The sequence below is a fragment of the Triturus cristatus genome, chromosome 5_2, assembly GCF_964204655.1.
Source record: "Triturus cristatus chromosome 5_2, aTriCri1.1, whole genome shotgun sequence".
In the NCBI taxonomy this organism is placed as follows: Eukaryota; Metazoa; Chordata; class Amphibia; order Caudata; family Salamandridae; genus Triturus; species Triturus cristatus.
Window position 1 is genome coordinate 574,472,139 of NC_140588.1, and position 18,430 is coordinate 574,490,568.

Below are 18,430 nucleotides of genomic sequence, written 5' to 3' on the forward strand. Positions count from 1 at the left end.
GAGGGATCTTCCCTGACCGGGAATCGAACCCGGGCCGCGGGGGTGAAAGCGCCGAATCCTAGCCACTAGACCACCAGGGAGGAGATGCTCTTGTGAGCCTGCCTTGCTCACTTCCTTATTGTGACTAAGCTAACTCCACTGTATAGATTGCCCATAAAGTACGAGTGGGGAAAAGTTAGGTGTCACACAGTGTGTTTGTCATAAGCAATTACCTTTATCCTCCTGCAAAAGCCTTTTTACTCTGCAATCACCTCTTGCTGGACAGCCTGCGCTGGAGCAGCCAGCATGAAAAGGGAGCTGAGTAAAGCAGGGCCTAGGGTCTCACCAGGGTGGCCGAGTGGTTAAGGCGTTGGACTTAAGATCCAATGGACAGTTGTCCGCATGGGTTCGAGCCCCATCCCTGGTATGGGTTATCAGCGGGTGTGTAGGAACTTGCAGATGCTTTTTTAAAGCATTTTCCTCTGCCCTCCTCACCCTCCCAGTGCCCTTCCTTAACAGTCCCAATTCACGTCTCAGCTGTAGGGTCTGCTGCTACTCTGCACTTAGCATGGATGCTTCCCAAAGCAATGCAGTGCCACCTACGCAGAGCCCCTGCTTAGAGAAATACACCTCCTATGTCTTTTCCCACTGAAGGGAGCAGGAGGAAGTACTTGCTTCCTGGGGAACATGGGCCTGCCACTGGAATTTGTTAACCCGCCTCTTGCGGATTTCTCCCCTTTCTTTGATTTACACCTGCAGGCTCTCCCTTGCCATCGGAGCAGGATCTGCTGATGCAGGCCCGGCTGGATCAAATGTGCAAAGGCTTGTCCCCAGGCCTCGGGAAAAAATTGAGCAGAGATTCCCGCCTCCGCCTCCTCTTGCCTTCCGAACGGGCTTCCAAACGGGCAATGCCCTGACGGGTCCCCCACACCCCATCCTGCCCATGCCCACACCCCTGTATATGAGGGTGACCCATGTCCCTCACCCTCCATGCTCGAACGGAAGACACGTGTGTCCTGAGGGGAGCGCCAGACAGGCATTTCTCCGGCCAGGCAGACCCCTGCAGCACCCGTTAGGCTCCAAAGCCTGTACGTTCCCAAGATGCCACTGGCCACTATGCAAATCAGACAGCCCTGGCCACACTCTCTCCGCCGCTGGGCTCTGCTGCTTTCGGTACGTGCAGCTCAGCTTTTTCTTACCCTGAACCAGACTTCCGTTTCAGCAAAAAGCTGGGTTGCAGTGGGTCCGGGATGCCATTTGGAGACAAAGCCTGCGGCCCTGTCAAAGATGACTTCCTGCCGCACACCATGTGGTCAGAATCCTACGAAAAGAAGCGCACCTCGGAATACAGAATCTCACTTCCTCAAGAGCCTTGCACAAGAGATTTTCCTCCCGCCGAGGAAAGCAACTCAAAGGGAACCTTGCGAAAATCAGATTAGGAGCCAGATTGCGGGATGCTAGGCAAACTGTTTGTCAGAAAAGCAAATTCATTTTGAGAAGCCCTGACCTGCGGGAAGGAAAAGCATTCAAGGGCAGAAGAAGGACTGTTCCCTGACCGGGAATCGAACCCGGGCCGCGGCGGTGAGAGCGCCGAATCCTAACCACTAGACCACCAGGGAACCCACAGCCATACAGCAAAAGTTCCTACACTGCTCTCCTAGTGACAAAGCTCATGGGGGCTGAAAGCATATTTTATTCTACAGCGAATATGAATCAGAACTTGAAAAAACACTCATGATTCCACCAGACTGTTTGTCACTTCCAAGCACAGGCCATCCCCTCCCCCGTGCTACTGAACCGACGAATTCCTGTACAATCGGGATCCCCGGGAAATCACAAGAGGGACACCTAGTGGCCGCTGATAGCTCAAAGACAGCTGGTACACCTTCTCACACCTACCTCGTTATTCAGCTTGCTGGAAGAATACATTGCGAATGACCGATTCAAGAGTGCAAGGGAGAAGAGTGCTCCAAAGTAGATGTATACATCGCAGCCGGGTTTTCCAGCAATTTACCTTTCTGATGAGCTGGTACTGCACTTTACGCCCACATAGAGCACCTGACTGGGTGGGGGACTGCGTGCGCATGAAGGTGGCTGAGGGTAATGGGAGCAAAGCAACCTGGGACACAGGGGACCCAGCCCCTTTCCTCTGCTTTCGTCTATAGGTCGGGGTGCCTTTTTAAGGACCTTCGATTAAAAAAAGCTGAGCTGCGTGGACAAATTACGCACGTCTACGTCTTAGAGGGATCTTCCCTGACCGGGAATCGAACCCGGGCAGCGGCGGTGAAAGCGCCGAATCCTAGCCACTAGACCACCAGGGAGGAGATGCTCTTGTGATCCTGCCTTGCTCACTTCCTTATTGTGACTAAGCTAACTCCACTGTATAGATTGCCCATAAAGTACGAGTGGGGAAAAGTTAGGTGTCACACAGTGTGTTTGTCATAAGCAATTACCTTTATCCTCCTGCAAAAGCCTTTTTACTCTGCAATCACCTCTTGCTGGACAGCCTGGGCTGGAGCAGCCAGCATGAAAAGGAAGCTGAGTAAGGCAGGGCCTAGGGTCTCACCAGGGTGGCCGAGTGGTTAAGGCGTTGGACTTAAGATCCAATGGACAGTTGTCCGCATGGGTTCGAGCCCCATCCCTGGTATGGGTTTTCAGCGGGTGTGTAGGAACTTGCAGATGCTTTTGTAAAGCATTTTCCTCTGCCCTCCTCACCCTCCCAGTGCCCTTCCTTAACAGTCCCAATTCACGTCTCAGCTGTGGGGTCTGCTGCTACTCTGCACTTAGCATGGATGCTTCCCAAAGCAATGCAGTGCCACCTACGCAGAGCCCCTGCTTAGAGAAATACACCTCCTATGTCTTTTCCCACTGAAGGGAGCAGGAGGAAGTACTTGCTTCCTGGGGAACATGGGCCTGCCACTGGAATTTGTTAACCCGCCTCTTGCGGATTTCTCCCCTTTCTTTGATTTACACCTGCAGGCTCTCCCTTGCCATCGGAGCAGGATCTGCTGATGCAGGCCCGGCAGGATCAAATGTGCAAAGGCTTGTCCCCAGGCCTCGGGAAAAAATTGAGCAGAGATTCCCGCCTCCGCCTCCTCTTGCCTTCCGAACGGGCTTCCAAACGGGCAATGCCCTGACGGGTCCCCCACGCCCCATCCTGCCCATGCCCACACCCCTGTATATGAGGGTGACCCATGTCCCTCACCCTCCATGCTCGAACGGAAGACACGTGTGTCCTGAGGGGAGCGCCAGACAGGTATTTCTCCGGCCAGGCAGACCCCTGCAGCACCCGTTAGGCTCCAAAGCCTGTACATTCCCAAGATGCCACTGGTCACTATGCAAATCAGACAGCCCTGGCCACACCCTCTCCGCCGCTGGGCTCTGCTGCTTTCGGTACGTGCAGCTCAGCTTTTTCTTACCCTGAACCAGACTTCCGTTTCAGCAAAAAGGTGGGTTGCAGTGGGTCCGGGATGCCATTTGGAGACAAAGCCTGCGGCCCTGTCAAAGATGACTTCCTGCCGCACACCATGTGGTCAGAAGCCTACGAAAAGAAGCGCACCTCGGAATACAGAATCTCACTTCCTCAAGAGCCTTGCACAAGAGATTTTCCTCCCGCCGAGGAAAGCAACTCAAAGGGAACCTTGCGAAAATCAAATTAGGAGCCAGATTGCGGGATGCTAGGCAAACTGTTTGTCAGAAAAGCAAATTCATTTTGAGAAGCCCTGACCTGCGGGAAGGAAAAGCATTCAAGGGCAGAAGAAGGACTGTTCCCTGACCGGGAATCGAACCCGGGCCGCGGCGGTGAGAGCGCCGAATCCTAACCACTAGACCACCAGGGAACCCACAGCCATACAGCAAACGTTCCTACACTGCTCTCCTAGTGACAAAGCTCATGGGGGCTGAAAGCATATTTTATTCTACAGCGAATATGAATCAGAACTTGAAAAAACACTCATGATTCCACCAGACTGTTTGTCACTTCCAAGCACAGGCCATCCCCTCCCCCGTGCTACTGAACCGACGAATTCCTGTACAATCGGGATCCCCGGGAAATCACAAGAGGGACACCTAGTGGCCGCTGATAGCTCAAAGACAGCTGGTACACCTTCTCACACCTACCTCGTTATTCAGCTTGCTGGAAGAATACATTGCGAATGACCGATTCAAGAGTGCAAGGGAGAAGAGTGCTCCAAAGTAGATGTATACATCGCAGCCGGGTTTTCCAGCAATTTACCTTTCTGATGAGCTGGTACTGCACTTTACGCCCACATAGAGCACCTGACTGGGTGGGGGACTGCGTGCGCATGAAGGTGGCTGAGGGTAATGGGAGCAAAGCAACCTGGGACACAGGGGACCCAGCCCCTTTCCTCTGCTTTCGTCTATAGGTCGGGGTGCCTTTTTAAGGACCTTCGATTAAAAAAAGCTGAGCTGCGTGGACAAATTACGCACGTCTACGTCTTAGAGGGATCTTCCCTGACCGGGAATCGAACCCGGGCAGCGGCGGTGAAAGCGCCGAATCCTAGCCACTAGACCACCAGGGAGGAGATGCTCTTGTGATCCTGCCTTGCTCACTTCCTTATTGTGACTAAGCTAACTCCACTGTATAGATTGCCCATAAAGTACGAGTGGGGAAAAGTTAGGTGTCACACAGTGTGTTTGTCATAAGCAATTACCTTTATCCTCCTGCAAAAGCCTTTTTACTCTGCAATCACCTCTTGCTGGACAGCCTGGGCTGGAGCAGCCAGCATGAAAAGGAAGCTGAGTAAGGCAGGGCCTAGGGTCTCACCAGGGTGGCCGAGTGGTTAAGGCGTTGGACTTAAGATCCAATGGACAGTTGTCCGCATGGGTTCGAGCCCCATCCCTGGTATGGGTTTTCAGCGGGTGTGTAGGAACTTGCAGATGCTTTTGTAAAGCATTTTCCTCTGCCCTCCTCACCCTCCCAGTGCCCTTCCTTAACAGTCCCAATTCACGTCTCAGCTGTGGGGTCTGCTGCTACTCTGCACTTAGCATGGATGCTTCCCAAAGCAATGCAGTGCCACCTACGCAGAGCCCCTGCTTAGAGAAATACACCTCCTATGTCTTTTCCCACTGAAGGGAGCAGGAGGAAGTACTTGCTTCCTGGGGAACATGGGCCTGCCACTGGAATTTGTTAACCCGCCTCTTGCGGATTTCTCCCCTTTCTTTGATTTACACCTGCAGGCTCTCCCTTGCCATCGGAGCAGGATCTGCTGATGCAGGCCCGGCAGGATCAAATGTGCAAAGGCTTGTCCCCAGGCCTCGGGAAAAAATTGAGCAGAGATTCCCGCCTCCGCCTCCTCTTGCCTTCCGAACGGGCTTCCAAACGGGCAATGCCCTGACGGGTCCCCCACGCCCCATCCTGCCCATGCCCACACCCCTGTATATGAGGGTGACCCATGTCCCTCACCCTCCATGCTCGAACGGAAGACACGTGTGTCCTGAGGGGAGCGCCAGACAGGTATTTCTCCGGCCAGGCAGACCCCTGCAGCACCCGTTAGGCTCCAAAGCCTGTACATTCCCAAGATGCCACTGGTCACTATGCAAATCAGACAGCCCTGGCCACACCCTCTCCGCCGCTGGGCTCTGCTGCTTTCGGTACGTGCAGCTCAGCTTTTTCTTACCCTGAACCAGACTTCCGTTTCAGCAAAAAGGTGGGTTGCAGTGGGTCCGGGATGCCATTTGGAGACAAAGCCTGCGGCCCTGTCAAAGATGACTTCCTGCCGCACACCATGTGGTCAGAAGCCTACGAAAAGAAGCGCACCTCGGAATACAGAATCTCACTTCCTCAAGAGCCTTGCACAAGAGATTTTCCTCCCGCCGAGGAAAGCAACTCAAAGGGAACCTTGCGAAAATCAAATTAGGAGCCAGATTGCGGGATGCTAGGCAAACTGTTTGTCAGAAAAGCAAATTCATTTTGAGAAGCCCTGACCTGCGGGAAGGAAAAGCATTCAAGGGCAGAAGAAGGACTGTTCCCTGACCGGGAATCGAACCCGGGCCGCGGCGGTGAGAGCGCCGAATCCTAACCACTAGACCACCAGGGAACCCACAGCCATACAGCAAACGTTCCTACACTGCTCTCCTAGTGACAAAGCTCATGGGGGCTGAAAGCATATTTTATTCTACAGCGAATATGAATCAGAACTTGAAAAAACACTCATGATTCCACCAGACTGTTTGTCACTTCCAAGCACAGGCCATCCCCTCCCCCGTGCTACTGAACCGACGAATTCCTGTACAATCGGGATCCCCGGGAAATCACAAGAGGGACACCTAGTGGCCGCTGATAGCTCAAAGACAGCTGGTACACCTTCTCACACCTACCTCGTTATTCAGCTTGCTGGAAGAATACATTGCGAATGACCGATTCAAGAGTGCAAGGGAGAAGAGTGCTCCAAAGTAGATGTATACATCGCAGCCGGGTTTTCCAGCAATTTACCTTTCTGATGAGCTGGTACTGCACTTTACGCCCACATAGAGCACCTGACTGGGTGGGGGACTGCGTGCGCATGAAGGTGGCTGAGGGCAATGGGAGCAAAGCAACCTGGGACACAGGGGACCCAGCCCCTTTCCTCTGCTTTCGTCTATAGGTCGGGGTGCCTTTTTAAGGACCTTCGATTAAAAAAAGCTGAGCTGCGTGGACAAATTACGCACGTCTACGTCTTAGAGGGATCTTCCCTGACCGGGAATCGAACCCGGGCCGCGGCGGTGAAAGCGCCGAATCCTAGCCACTAGACCACCAGGGAGGAGATGCTCTTGTGAGCCTGCCTTGCTCACTTCCTTATTGTGACTAAGCTAACTCCACTGTATAGATTGCCCATAAAGTACGAGTGGGGAAAAGTTAGGTGTCACACAGTGTGTTTGTCATAAGCAATTACCTTTATCCTCCTGCAAAAGCCTTTTTACTCTGCAATCACCTCTTGCTGGACAGCCTGCGCTGGAGCAGCCAGCATGAAAAGGGAGCTGAGTAAGGCAGGGCCTAGGGTCTCACCAGGGTGGCCGAGTGGTTAAGGCGTTGGACTTAAGATCCAATGGACAGTTGTCCGCATGGGTTCGAGCCCCATCCCTGGTATGGGTTTTCAGCGGGTGTGTAGGAACTTGCAGATGCTTTTTTAAAGCATTTTCCTCTGCCCTCCTCACCCTCCCAGTGCCCTTCCTTAACAGTCCCAATTCACGTCTCAGCTGTGGGGTCTGCTGCTACTCTGCACTTAGCATGGATGCTTCCCAAAGCAATGCAGTGCCACCTACGCAGAGCCCCTGCTTAGAGAAATACACCTCCTATGTCTTTTCCCACTGAAGGGAGCAGGAGGAAGTACTTGCTTCCTGGGGAACATGGGCCTGCCACTGGAATTTGTTAACCCGCCTCTTGCGGATTTCTCCCCTTTCTTTGATTTACACCTGCAGGCTCTCCCTTGCCATCGGAGCAGGATCTGCTGATGCAGGCCCGGCTGGATCAAATGTGCAAAGGCTTGTCCCCAGGCCTCGGGAAAAAATTGAGCAGAGATTCCCGCCTCCGCCTCCTCTTGCCTTCCGAACGGGCTTCCAAACGGGCAATACCCTGACGGGTCCCCCACGCCCCATCCTGCCCATGCCCACACCCCTGTATATGAGGGTGACCCATGTCCCTCACCCTCCATGCTCGAACGGAAGACACGTGTGTCCTGAGGGGAGCGCCAGACAGGCATTTCTCCGGCCAGGCAGACCCCTGCAGCACCCGTTAAGCTCCAAAGCCTGTACATTCCCAAGATGCCACTGGTCACTATGCAAATCAGACAGCCCTGGCCACACCCTCTCCACCGCTGGGCTCTGCTGCTTTCGGTACGTGCAGCTCAGCTTTTTCTTACCCTGAACCAGACTTCCGTTTCAGCAAAAAGGTGGGTTGCAGTGGGTCCGGGATGCCATTTGGAGACAAAGCCTGCGGCCCTGTCAAAGATGACTTCCTGCCGCACACCATGTGGTCAGAAGCCTACGAAAAGAAGCGCACCTCGGAATACAGAATCTCACTTCCTCAAGAGCCTTGCACAAGAGATTTTCCTCCCGCCGAGGAAAGCAACTCAAAGGGAACCTTGCGAAAATCAAATTAGGAGCCAGATTGCGGGATGCTAGACAAACTGTTTGTCAGAAAAGCAAATTCATTTTGAGAAGCCCTGACCTGCGGGAAGGAAAAGCATTCAAGGGCAGAAGAAGGACTGTTCCCTGACCGGGAATCGAACCCGGGCCGCGGCGGTGAGAGCGCCGAATCCTAACCACTAGACCACCAGGGAACCCACAGCCATACAGCAAAAGTTCCTACACTGCTCTCCTAGTGACAAAGCTCATGGGGGCTGAAAGCATATTTTATTCTACAGCGAATATGAATCAGAACTTGAAAAAACACTTATGATTCCACCAGACTGTTTGTCACTTCCAAGCACAGGCCATCCCCTCCCCCGTGCTACTGAACCGACGAATTCCTGTACAATCGGGATCCCCGGGAAATCACAAGAGGGACACCTAGTGGCCGCTGATAGCTCAAAGACAGCTGGTACACCTTCTCACACCTACCTCGTTATTCAGCTTGCTGGAAGAATACATTGCGAATGACCGATTTAAGAGTGCAAGGGAGAAGAGTGCTCCAAAGTAGATGTATACATCGCAGCCGGGTTTTCCAGCAATTTACCTTTCTGATGAGCTGGTACTGCACTTTACGCCCACATAGAGCACCTGACTGGGTGGGGGACTGCGTGCGCATGAAGGTGGCTGAGGGCAATGGGAGCAAAGCAACCTGGGACACAGGGGACCCAGCCCCTTTCCTCTGCTTTCGTCTATAGGTCGGGGTGCCTTTTTAAGGACCTTGGATTAAAAAAAGCTGAGCTGCGTGGACAAATTACGCACGTCTACGTCTTAGAGGGATCTTCCCTGACCGGGAATCGAACCCGGGCCGCGGGGGTGAAAGCGCCGAATCCTAGCCACCAGACCACCAGAGAGGAGATGCTTTTGTGAGCCTGCCTTGCTCACTTCCTTATTGTGACTAAGCTAACTCCACTGTATAGATTGCCCATAAAGTACGAGTGGGGAAAAGTTAGGTGTCACACAGTGTGTTTGTCATAAGCAATTACCTTTATCCTCCTGCAAAAGCCTTTTTACTCTGCAATCACCTCTTGCTGGACAGCCTGCGCTGGAGCAGCCAGCATGAAAAGGGAGCTGAGTAAGGCAGGGCCTAGGGTCTCACCAGGGTGGCCGAGTTGTTAAGGCGTTGGACTTAAGATCCAATGGACAGTTGTCCGCATGGGTTCGAGCCCCATCCCTGGTATGGGTTTTCAGCGGGTGTGTAGGAACTTGCAAATGCTTTTGTAAAGCATTTTCCTCTGCCCTCCTCACCCTCCCAGTGCCCTTCCTTAACAGTCCCAATTCACGTCTCAGCTGTGGGGTCTGCTGCTACTCTGCACTTAGCATGGATGCTTCCCAAAGCAATGCAGTGCCACCTACGCAGAGCCCCTGCTTAGAGAAATACACCTCCTATGTCTTTTCCCACTGAAGGGAGCAGGAGGAAGTACTTGCTTCCTGGGGAACATGGGCCTGCCACTGGAATTTGTTAACCCGCCTCTTGCGGATTTCTCCCCTTTCTTTGATTTACACCTGCAGGCTCTCCCTTGCCATCGGAGCAGGATCTGCTGATGCAGGCCCGGCTGGATCAAATGTGCAAAGGCTTGTCCCCAGGCCTCGGGAAAAAATTGAGCAGAGATTCCCGCCTCCGCCTCCTCTTGCCTTCCGAACGGGCTTCCAAACGGGCAATGCCCTGACGGGTCCCCCACACCCCATCCTGCCCATGCCCACACCCCTGTATATGAGGGTGACCCATGTCCCTCACCCTCCATGCTCGAACGGAAGACACGTGTGTCCTGAGGGGAGCGCCAGACAGGCATTTCTCCGGCCAGGCAGACCCCTGCAGCACCCGTTAGGCTCCAAAGCCTGTACATTCCCAAGATGCCACTGGCCACTATGCAAATCAGACAGCCCTGGCCACACCCTCTCCGCCGCTGGGCTCTGCTGCTTTCGGTACGTGCAGCTCAGCTTTTTCTTACCCTGAACCAGACTTCCGTTTCAGCAAAAAGCTGGGTTGCAGTGGGTCCGGGATGCCATTTGGAGACAAAGCCTGCGGCCCTGTCAAAGATGACTTCCTGCCGCACACCATGTGGTCAGAATCCTACGAAAAGAAGCGCACCTCGGAATACAGAATCTCACTTCCTCAAGAGCCTTGCACAAGAGATTTTCCTCCCGCCGAGGAAAGCAACTCAAAGGGAACCTTGCGAAAATCAGATTAGGAGCCAGATTGCGGGATGCTAGGCAAACTGTTTGTCAGAAAAGCAAATTCATTTTGAGAAGCCCTGACCTGCGGGAAGGAAAAGCATTCAAGGGCAGAAGAAGGACTGTTCCCTGACCGGGAATCGAACCCGGGCCGCGGCGGTGAGAGCGCCGAATCCTAACCACTAGACCACCAGGGAACCCACAGCCATACAGCAAAAGTTCCTACACTGCTCTCCTAGTGACAAAGCTCATGGGGGCTGAAAGCATATTTTATTCTACAGCGAATATGAATCAGAACTTGAAAAAACACTCATGATTCCACCAGACTGTTTGTCACTTCCAAGCACAGGCCATCCCCTCCCCCGTGCTACTGAACCGACGAATTCCTGTACAATCGGGATCCCCGGGAAATCACAAGAGGGACACCTAGTGGCCGCTGATAGCTCAAAGACAGCTGGTACACCTTCTCACACCTACCTCGTTATTCAGCTTGCTGGAAAAATACATTGCGAATGACCGATTCAAGAGTGCAAGGGAGAAGAGTGCTCCAAAGTAGATGTATACATCGCAGCCGGGTTTTCCAGCAATTTACCTTTCTGATGAGCTGGTACTGCACTTTACGCCCACATAGAGCACCTGACTGGGTGGGGGACTGCGTGCGCATGAAGGTGGCTGAGGGCAATGGGAGCAAAGCAACCTGGGACACAGGGGACCCAGCCCCTTTCCTCTGCTTTCGTCTATAGGTCGGGGTGCCTTTTTAAGGACCTTCGATTAAAAAAAGCTGAGCTGCGTGGACAAATTACGCACGTCTACGTCTTAGAGGGATCTTCCCTGACCGGGAATCGAACCCGGGCCGCGGCGGTGAAAGCGCCGAATCCTAGCCACTAGACCACCAGGGAGGAGATGCTCTTGTGATCCTGCCTTGCTCACTTCCTTATTGTGACTAAGCTAACTCCACTGTATAGATTGCCCATAAAGTACGAGTGGGGAAAAGTTAGGTGTCACACAGTGTGTTTGTCATAAGCAATTACCTTTATCCTCCTGCAAAAGCCTTTTTACTCTGCAATCACCTCTTGCTGGACAGCCTGCGCTGGAGCAGCCAGCATGAAAAGGAAGCTGAGTAAGGCAGGGCCTAGGGTCTCACCAGGGTGGCCGAGTGGTTAAGGCGTTGGACTTAAGATCCAATGGACAGTTGTCCGCATGGGTTCGAGCCCCATCCCTGGTATGGGTTTTCAGCGGGTGTGTAGGAACTTGCAGATGCTTTTGTAAAGCATTTTCCTCTGCCCTCCTCACCCTCCCAGTGCCCTTCCTTAACAGTCCCAATTCACGTCTCAGCTGTGGGGTCTGCTGCTACTCTGCACTTAGCATGGATGCTTCCCAAAGCAATGCAGTGCCACCTACGCAGAGCCCCTGCTTAGAGAAATACACCTCCTATGTCTTTTCCCACTGAAGGGAGCAGGAGGAAGTACTTGCTTCCTGGGGAACATGGGCCTGCCACTGGAATTTGTTAACCCGCCTCTTGCGGATTTCTCCCCTTTCTTTGATTTACACCTGCAGGCTCTCCCTTGCCATCGGAGCAGGATCTGCTGATGCAGGCCCGGCAGGATCAAATGTGCAAAGGCTTGTCCCCAGGCCTCGGGAAAAAATTGAGCAGAGATTCCCGCCTCCGCCTCCTCTTGCCTTCCGAACGGGCTTCCAAACGGGCAATGCCCTGACGGGTCCCCCACGCCCCATCCTGCCCATGCCCACACCCCTGTATATGAGGGTGACCCATGTCCCTCACCCTCCATGCTCGAACGGAAGACACGTGTGTCCTGAGGGGAGCGCCAGACAGGTATTTCTCCGGCCAGGCAGACCCCTGCAGCACCCGTTAGGCTCCAAAGCCTGTACATTCCCAAGATGCCACTGGTCACTATGCAAATCAGACAGCCCTGGCCACACCCTCTCCGCCGCTGGGCTCTGCTGCTTTCGGTACGTGCAGCTCAGCTTTTTCTTACCCTGAACCAGACTTCCGTTTCAGCAAAAAGGTGGGTTGCAGTGGGTCCGGGATGCCATTTGGAGACAAAGCCTGCGGCCCTGTCAAAGATGACTTCCTGCCGCACACCATGTGGTCAGAAGCCTACGAAAAGAAGCGCACCTCGGAATACAGAATCTCACTTCCTCAAGAGCCTTGCACAAGAGATTTTCCTCCCGCCGAGGAAAGCAACTCAAAGGGAACCTTGCGAAAATCAAATTAGGAGCCAGATTGCGGGATGCTAGGCAAACTGTTTGTCAGAAAAGCAAATTCATTTTGAGAAGCCCTGACCTGCGGGAAGGAAAAGCATTCAAGGGCAGAAGAAGGACTGTTCCCTGACCGGGAATCGAACCCGGGCCGCGGCGGTGAGAGCGCCGAATCCTAACCACTAGACCACCAGGGAACCCACAGCCATACAGCAAACGTTCCTACACTGCTCTCCTAGTGACAAAGCTCATGGGGGCTGAAAGCATATTTTATTCTACAGCGAATATGAATCAGAACTTGAAAAAACACTCATGATTCCACCAGACTGTTTGTCACTTCCAAGCACAGGCCATCCCCTCCCCCGTGCTACTGAACCGACGAATTCCTGTACAATCGGGATCCCCGGGAAATCACAAGAGGGACACCTAGTGGCCGCTGATAGCTCAAAGACAGCTGGTACACCTTCTCACACCTACCTCGTTATTCAGCTTGCTGGAAGAATACATTGCGAATGACCGATTCAAGAGTGCAAGGGAGAAGAGTGCTCCAAAGTAGATGTATACATCGCAGCCGGGTTTTCCAGCAATTTACCTTTCTGATGAGCTGGTACTGCACTTTACGCCCACATAGAGCACCTGACTGGGTGGGGGACTGCGTGCGCATGAAGGTGGCTGAGGGCAATGGGAGCAAAGCAACCTGGGACACAGGGGACCCAGCCCCTTTCCTCTGCTTTCGTCTATAGGTCGGGGTGCCTTTTTAAGGACCTTCGATTAAAAAAAGCTGAGCTGCATGGACAAATTACGCACGTCTACGTCTTAGAGGGATCTTCCCTGACCGGGAATCGAACCCGGGCCGCGGCGGTGAAAGCGCCGAATCCTAGCCACTAGACCACCAGGGAGGAGATGCTCTTGTGATCCTGCCTTGCTCACTTCCTTATTGTGACTAAGCTAACTCCACTGTATAGATTGCCCATAAAGTACGAGTGGGGAAAAGTTAGGTGTCACACAGTGTGTTTGTCATAAGCAATTACCTTTATCCTCCTGCAAAAGCCTTTTTACTCTGCAATCACCTCTTGCTGGACAGCCTGCGCTGGAGCAGCCAGCATGAAAAGGAAGCTGAGTAAGGCAGGGCCTAGGGTCTCACCAGGGTGGCCGAGTGGTTAAGGCGTTGGACTTAAGATCCAATGGACAGTTGTCCGCATGGGTTCGAGCCCCATCCCTGGTATGGGTTTTCAGCGGGTGTGTAGGAACTTGCAGATGCTTTTTTAAAGCATTTTCCTCTGCCCTCCTCACCCTCCCAGTGCCCTTCCTTAACAGTCCCAATTCACGTCTCAGCTGTGGGGTCTGCTGCTACTCTGCACTTAGCATGGATGCTTCCCAAAGCAATGCAGTGCCACCTACGCAGAGCCCCTGCTTAGAGAAATACACCTCCTATGTCTTTTCCCACTGAAGGGAGCAGGAGGAAGTACTTGCTTCCTGGGGAACATGGGCCTGCCACTGGAATTTGTTAACCCGCCTCTTGCGGATTTCTCCCCTTTCTTTGATTTACACCTGCAGGCTCTCCCTTGCCATCGGAGCAGGATCTGCTGATGCAGGCCCGGCAGGATCAAATGTGCAAAGGCTTGTCCCCAGGCCTCGGGAAAAAATTGAGCAGAGATTCCCGCCTCCGCCTCCTCTTGCCTTCCGAACGGGCTTCCAAACGGGCAATGCCCTGACGGGTCCCCCACGCCCCATCCTGCCCATGCCCACACCCCTGTATATGAGGGTGACCCATGTCCCTCACCCTCCATGCTCGAACGGAAGACACGTGTGTCCTGAGGGGAGCGCCAGACAGGTATTTCTCCGGCCAGGCAGACCCCTGCAGCACCCGTTAGGCTCCAAAGCCTGTACATTCCCAAGATGCCACTGGTCACTATGCAAATCAGACAGCCCTGGCCACACCCTCTCCGCCGCTGGGCTCTGCTGCTTTCGGTACGTGCAGCTCAGCTTTTTCTTACCCTGAACCAGACTTCCGTTTCAGCAAAAAGGTGGGTTGCAGTGGGTCCGGGATGCCATTTGGAGACAAAGCCTGCGGCCCTGTCAAAGATGACTTCCTGCCGCACACCATGTGGTCAGAAGCCTACGAAAAGAAGCGCACCTCGGAATACAGAATCTCACTTCCTCAAGAGCCTTGCACAAGAGATTTTCCTCCCGCCGAGGAAAGCAACTCAAAGGGAACCTTGCGAAAATCAAATTAGGAGCCAGATTGCGGGATGCTAGGCAAACTGTTTGTCAGAAAAGCAAATTCATTTTGAGAAGCCCTGACCTGCGGGAAGGAAAAGCATTCAAGGGCAGAAGAAGGACTGTTCCCTGACCGGGAATCGAACCCGGGCCGCGGCGGTGAGAGCGCCGAATCCTAACCACTAGACCACCAGGGAACCCACAGCCATACAGCAAACGTTCCTACACTGCTCTCCTAGTGACAAAGCTCATGGGGGCTGAAAGCATATTTTATTCTACAGCGAATATGAATCAGAACTTGAAAAAACACTCATGATTCCACCAGACTGTTTGTCACTTCCAAGCACAGGCCATCCCCTCCCCCGTGCTACTGAACCGACGAATTCCTGTACAATCGGGATCCCCGGGAAATCACAAGAGGGACACCTAGTGGCCGCTGATAGCTCAAAGACAGCTGGTACACCTTCTCACACCTACCTCGTTATTCAGCTTGCTGGAAGAATACATTGCGAATGACCGATTCAAGAGTGCAAGGGAGAAGAGTGCTCCAAAGTAGATGTATACATCGCAGCCGGGTTTTCCAGCAATTTACCTTTCTGATGAGCTGGTACTGCACTTTACGCCCACATAGAGCACCTGACTGGGTGGGGGACTGCGTGCGCATGAAGGTGGCTGAGGGCAATGGGAGCAAAGCAACCTGGGACACAGGGGACCCAGCCCCTTTCCTCTGCTTTCGTCTATAGGTCGGGGTGCCTTTTTAAGGACCTTCGATTAAAAAAAGCTGAGCTGCGTGGACAAATTACGCACGTCTACGTCTTAGAGGGATCTTCCCTGACCGGGAATCGAACCCGGGCCGCGGCGGTGAAAGCGCCGAATCCTAGCCACTAGACCACCAGGGAGGAGATGCTCTTGTGAGCCTGCCTTGCTCACTTCCTTATTGTGACTAAGCTAACTCCACTGTATAGATTGCCCATAAAGTACGAGTGGGGAAAAGTTAGGTGTCACACAGTGTGTTTGTCATAAGCAATTACCTTTATCCTCCTGCAAAAGCCTTTTTACTCTGCAATCACCTCTTGCTGGACAGCCTGCGCTGGAGCAGCCAGCATGAAAAGGGAGCTGAGTAAGGCAGGGCCTAGGGTCTCACCAGGGTGGCCGAGTTGTTAAGGCGTTGGACTTAAGATCCAATGGACAGTTGTCCGCATGGGTTCGAGCCCCATCCCTGGTATGGGTTTTCAGCGGGTGTGTAGGAACTTGCAAATGCTTTTGTAAAGCATTTTCCTCTGCCCTCCTCACCCTCCCAGTGCCCTTCCTTAACAGTCCCAATTCACGTCTCAGCTGTGGGGTCTGCTGCTACTCTGCACTTAGCATGGATGCTTCCCAAAGCAATGCAGTGCCACCTACGCAGAGCCCCTGCTTAGAGAAATACACCTCCTATGTCTTTTCCCACTGAAGGGAGCAGGAGGAAGTACTTGCTTCCTGGGGAACATGGGCCTGCCACTGGAATTTGTTAACCCGCCTCTTGCGGATTTCTCCCCTTTCTTTGATTTACACCTGCAGGCTCTCCCTTGCCATCGGAGCAGGATCTGCTGATGCAGGCCCGGCTGGATCAAATGTGCAAAGGCTTGTCCCCAGGCCTCGGGAAAAAATTGAGCAGAGATTCCCGCCTCCGCCTCCTCTTGCCTTCCGAACGGGCTTCCAAACGGGCAATGCCCTGACGGGTCCCCCACACCCCATCCTGCCCATGCCCACACCCCTGTATATGAGGGTGACCCATGTCCCTCACCCTCCATGCTCGAACGGAAGACACGTGTGTCCTGAGGGGAGCGCCAGACAGGCATTTCTCCGGCCAGGCAGACCCCTGCAGCACCCTTTAGGCTCCAAAGCCTGTACATTCCCAAGATGCCACTGGTCACTATGCAAATCAGACAGCCCTGGCCACACCCTCTCCGCCGCTGGGCTCTGCTGCTTTCGGTACGTGCAGCTCAGCTTTTTCTTACCCTGAACCAGACTTCCGTTTCAGCAAAAAGGTGGGTTGCAGTGGGTCCGGGATGCCATTTGGAGACAAAGCCTGCGGCCCTGTCAAAGATGACTTCCTGCCGCACACCATGTGGTCAGAAGCCTACGAAAAGAAGCGCACCTCGGAATACAGAATCTCACTTCCTCAAGAGCCTTGCACAAGAGATTTTCCTCCCGCCGAGGAAAGCAACTCAAAGGGAACCTTGCGAAAATCAAATTAGGAGCCAGATTGCGGGATGCTAGGCAAACTGTTTGTCAGAAAAGCAAATTCATTTTGAGAAGCCCTGACCTGCGGGAAGGAAAAGCATTCAAGGGCAGAAGAAGGACTGTTCCCTGACCGGGAATCGAACCCGGGCCGCGGCGGTGAGAGCGCCGAATCCTAACCACTAGACCACCAGGGAACCCACAGCCATACAGCAAAAGTTCCTACACTGCTCTCCTAGTGACAAAGCTCATGGGGGCTGAAAGCATATTTTATTCTACAGCGAATATGAATCAGAACTTGAAAAAACACTCATGATTCCACCAGACTGTTTGTCACTTCTAAGCACAGGCCATCCCCTCCCCCGTGCTACTGAACCGACGAATTCCTGTACAATCGGGATCCCCGGGAAATCACAAGAGGGACACCTAGTGGCCGCTGATAGCTCAAAGACAGCTGGTACACCTTCTCACACCTACCTCGTTATTCAGCTTGCTGGAAGAATACATTGCGAATGACCGATTCAAGAGTGCAAGGGAGAAGAGTGCTCCAAAGTAGATGTATACATCGCAGCCGGGTTTTCCAGCAATTTACCTTTCTGATGAGCTGGTACTGCACTTTACGCCCACATAGAGCACCTGACTGGGTGGGGGACTGCGTGCGCATGAAGGTGGCTGAGGGCAATGGGAGCAAAGCAACCTGGGACACAGGGGACCCAGCCCCTTTCCTCTGCTTTCGTCTATAGGTCGGGGTGCCTTTTTAAGGACCTTCGATTAAAAAAAGCTGAGCTGCGTGGACAAATTACGCACGTCTACGTCTTAGAGGGATCTTCCCTGACCGGGAATCGAACCCGGGCCGCGGCGGTGAAAGCGCCGAATCCTAGCCACTAGACCACCAGGGAGGAGATGCTCTTGTGAGCCTGCCTTGCTCACTTCCTTATTGTGACTAAGCTAACTCCACTGTATAGATTGCCCATAAAGTACGAGTGGGGAAAAGTTAGGTGTCACACAGTGTGTTTGTCATAAGCAATTACCTTTATCCTCCTGCAAAAGCCTTTTTACTCTGCAATCACCTCTTGCTGGACAGCCTGCGCTGGAGCAGCCAGCATGAAAAGGGAGCTGAGTAAAGCAGGGCCTAGGGTCTCACCAGGGTGGCCGAGTGGTTAAGGCGTTGGACTTAAGATCCAATGGACAGTTGTCCGCATGGGTTCGAGCCCCATCCCTGGTATGGGTTTTCAGCGGGTGTGTAGGAACTTGCAGATGCTTTTTTAAAGCATTTTCCTCTGCCCTCCTCACCCTCCCAGTGCCCTTCCTTAACAGTCCCAATTCACGTCTCAGCTGTAGGGTCTGCTGCTACTCTGCACTTAGCATGGATGCTTCCCAAAGCAATGCAGTGCCACCTACGCAGAGCCCCTGCTTAGAGAAATACACCTCCTATGTCTTTTCCCACTGAAGGGAGCAGGAGGAAGTACTTGCTTCCTGGGGAACATGG

At 53.3% G+C, this 18,430-nt stretch overlaps 13 non-coding genes across 13 annotated transcripts; all 13 read right to left on the minus strand.

The window, feature by feature from the left end:
- Positions 1-1,526: 1,526 nt before the first annotated feature.
- On the minus strand, positions 1,527-1,598 carry TRNAE-CUC (transfer RNA glutamic acid (anticodon CUC)). Its single transcript has one exon. It is a non-coding gene; the product is annotated as a tRNA-Glu (tRNA).
- Positions 1,599-3,746: 2,148 nt separating this feature from the next.
- Positions 3,747-3,818, minus strand: TRNAE-CUC (transfer RNA glutamic acid (anticodon CUC)). Its single transcript has one exon. It is a non-coding gene; the product is annotated as a tRNA-Glu (tRNA).
- A 2,148-nt stretch (positions 3,819-5,966) lies between these two features.
- TRNAE-CUC (transfer RNA glutamic acid (anticodon CUC)) lies at positions 5,967-6,038 on the minus strand. The gene has a single exon. It is a non-coding gene; the product is annotated as a tRNA-Glu (tRNA).
- Positions 6,039-6,668: 630 nt separating this feature from the next.
- On the minus strand, positions 6,669-6,740 carry TRNAE-UUC (transfer RNA glutamic acid (anticodon UUC)). Its single transcript has one exon. It is a non-coding gene; the product is annotated as a tRNA-Glu (tRNA).
- A 1,446-nt stretch (positions 6,741-8,186) lies between these two features.
- TRNAE-CUC (transfer RNA glutamic acid (anticodon CUC)) lies at positions 8,187-8,258 on the minus strand. Its single transcript has one exon. It is a non-coding gene; the product is annotated as a tRNA-Glu (tRNA).
- Positions 8,259-10,406: 2,148 nt separating this feature from the next.
- TRNAE-CUC (transfer RNA glutamic acid (anticodon CUC)) lies at positions 10,407-10,478 on the minus strand. Its single transcript has one exon. It is a non-coding gene; the product is annotated as a tRNA-Glu (tRNA).
- Positions 10,479-11,108: 630 nt separating this feature from the next.
- TRNAE-UUC (transfer RNA glutamic acid (anticodon UUC)) lies at positions 11,109-11,180 on the minus strand. The gene has a single exon. It is a non-coding gene; the product is annotated as a tRNA-Glu (tRNA).
- A 1,446-nt stretch (positions 11,181-12,626) lies between these two features.
- On the minus strand, positions 12,627-12,698 carry TRNAE-CUC (transfer RNA glutamic acid (anticodon CUC)). Its single transcript has one exon. It is a non-coding gene; the product is annotated as a tRNA-Glu (tRNA).
- Positions 12,699-13,328: 630 nt separating this feature from the next.
- Positions 13,329-13,400, minus strand: TRNAE-UUC (transfer RNA glutamic acid (anticodon UUC)). The gene has a single exon. It is a non-coding gene; the product is annotated as a tRNA-Glu (tRNA).
- Positions 13,401-14,846: 1,446 nt separating this feature from the next.
- TRNAE-CUC (transfer RNA glutamic acid (anticodon CUC)) lies at positions 14,847-14,918 on the minus strand. Its single transcript has one exon. It is a non-coding gene; the product is annotated as a tRNA-Glu (tRNA).
- A 630-nt stretch (positions 14,919-15,548) lies between these two features.
- On the minus strand, positions 15,549-15,620 carry TRNAE-UUC (transfer RNA glutamic acid (anticodon UUC)). The gene has a single exon. It is a non-coding gene; the product is annotated as a tRNA-Glu (tRNA).
- A 1,446-nt stretch (positions 15,621-17,066) lies between these two features.
- On the minus strand, positions 17,067-17,138 carry TRNAE-CUC (transfer RNA glutamic acid (anticodon CUC)). The gene has a single exon. It is a non-coding gene; the product is annotated as a tRNA-Glu (tRNA).
- A 630-nt stretch (positions 17,139-17,768) lies between these two features.
- TRNAE-UUC (transfer RNA glutamic acid (anticodon UUC)) lies at positions 17,769-17,840 on the minus strand. Its single transcript has one exon. It is a non-coding gene; the product is annotated as a tRNA-Glu (tRNA).
- Between the last annotated feature and the right edge of the window lie 590 nt (positions 17,841-18,430).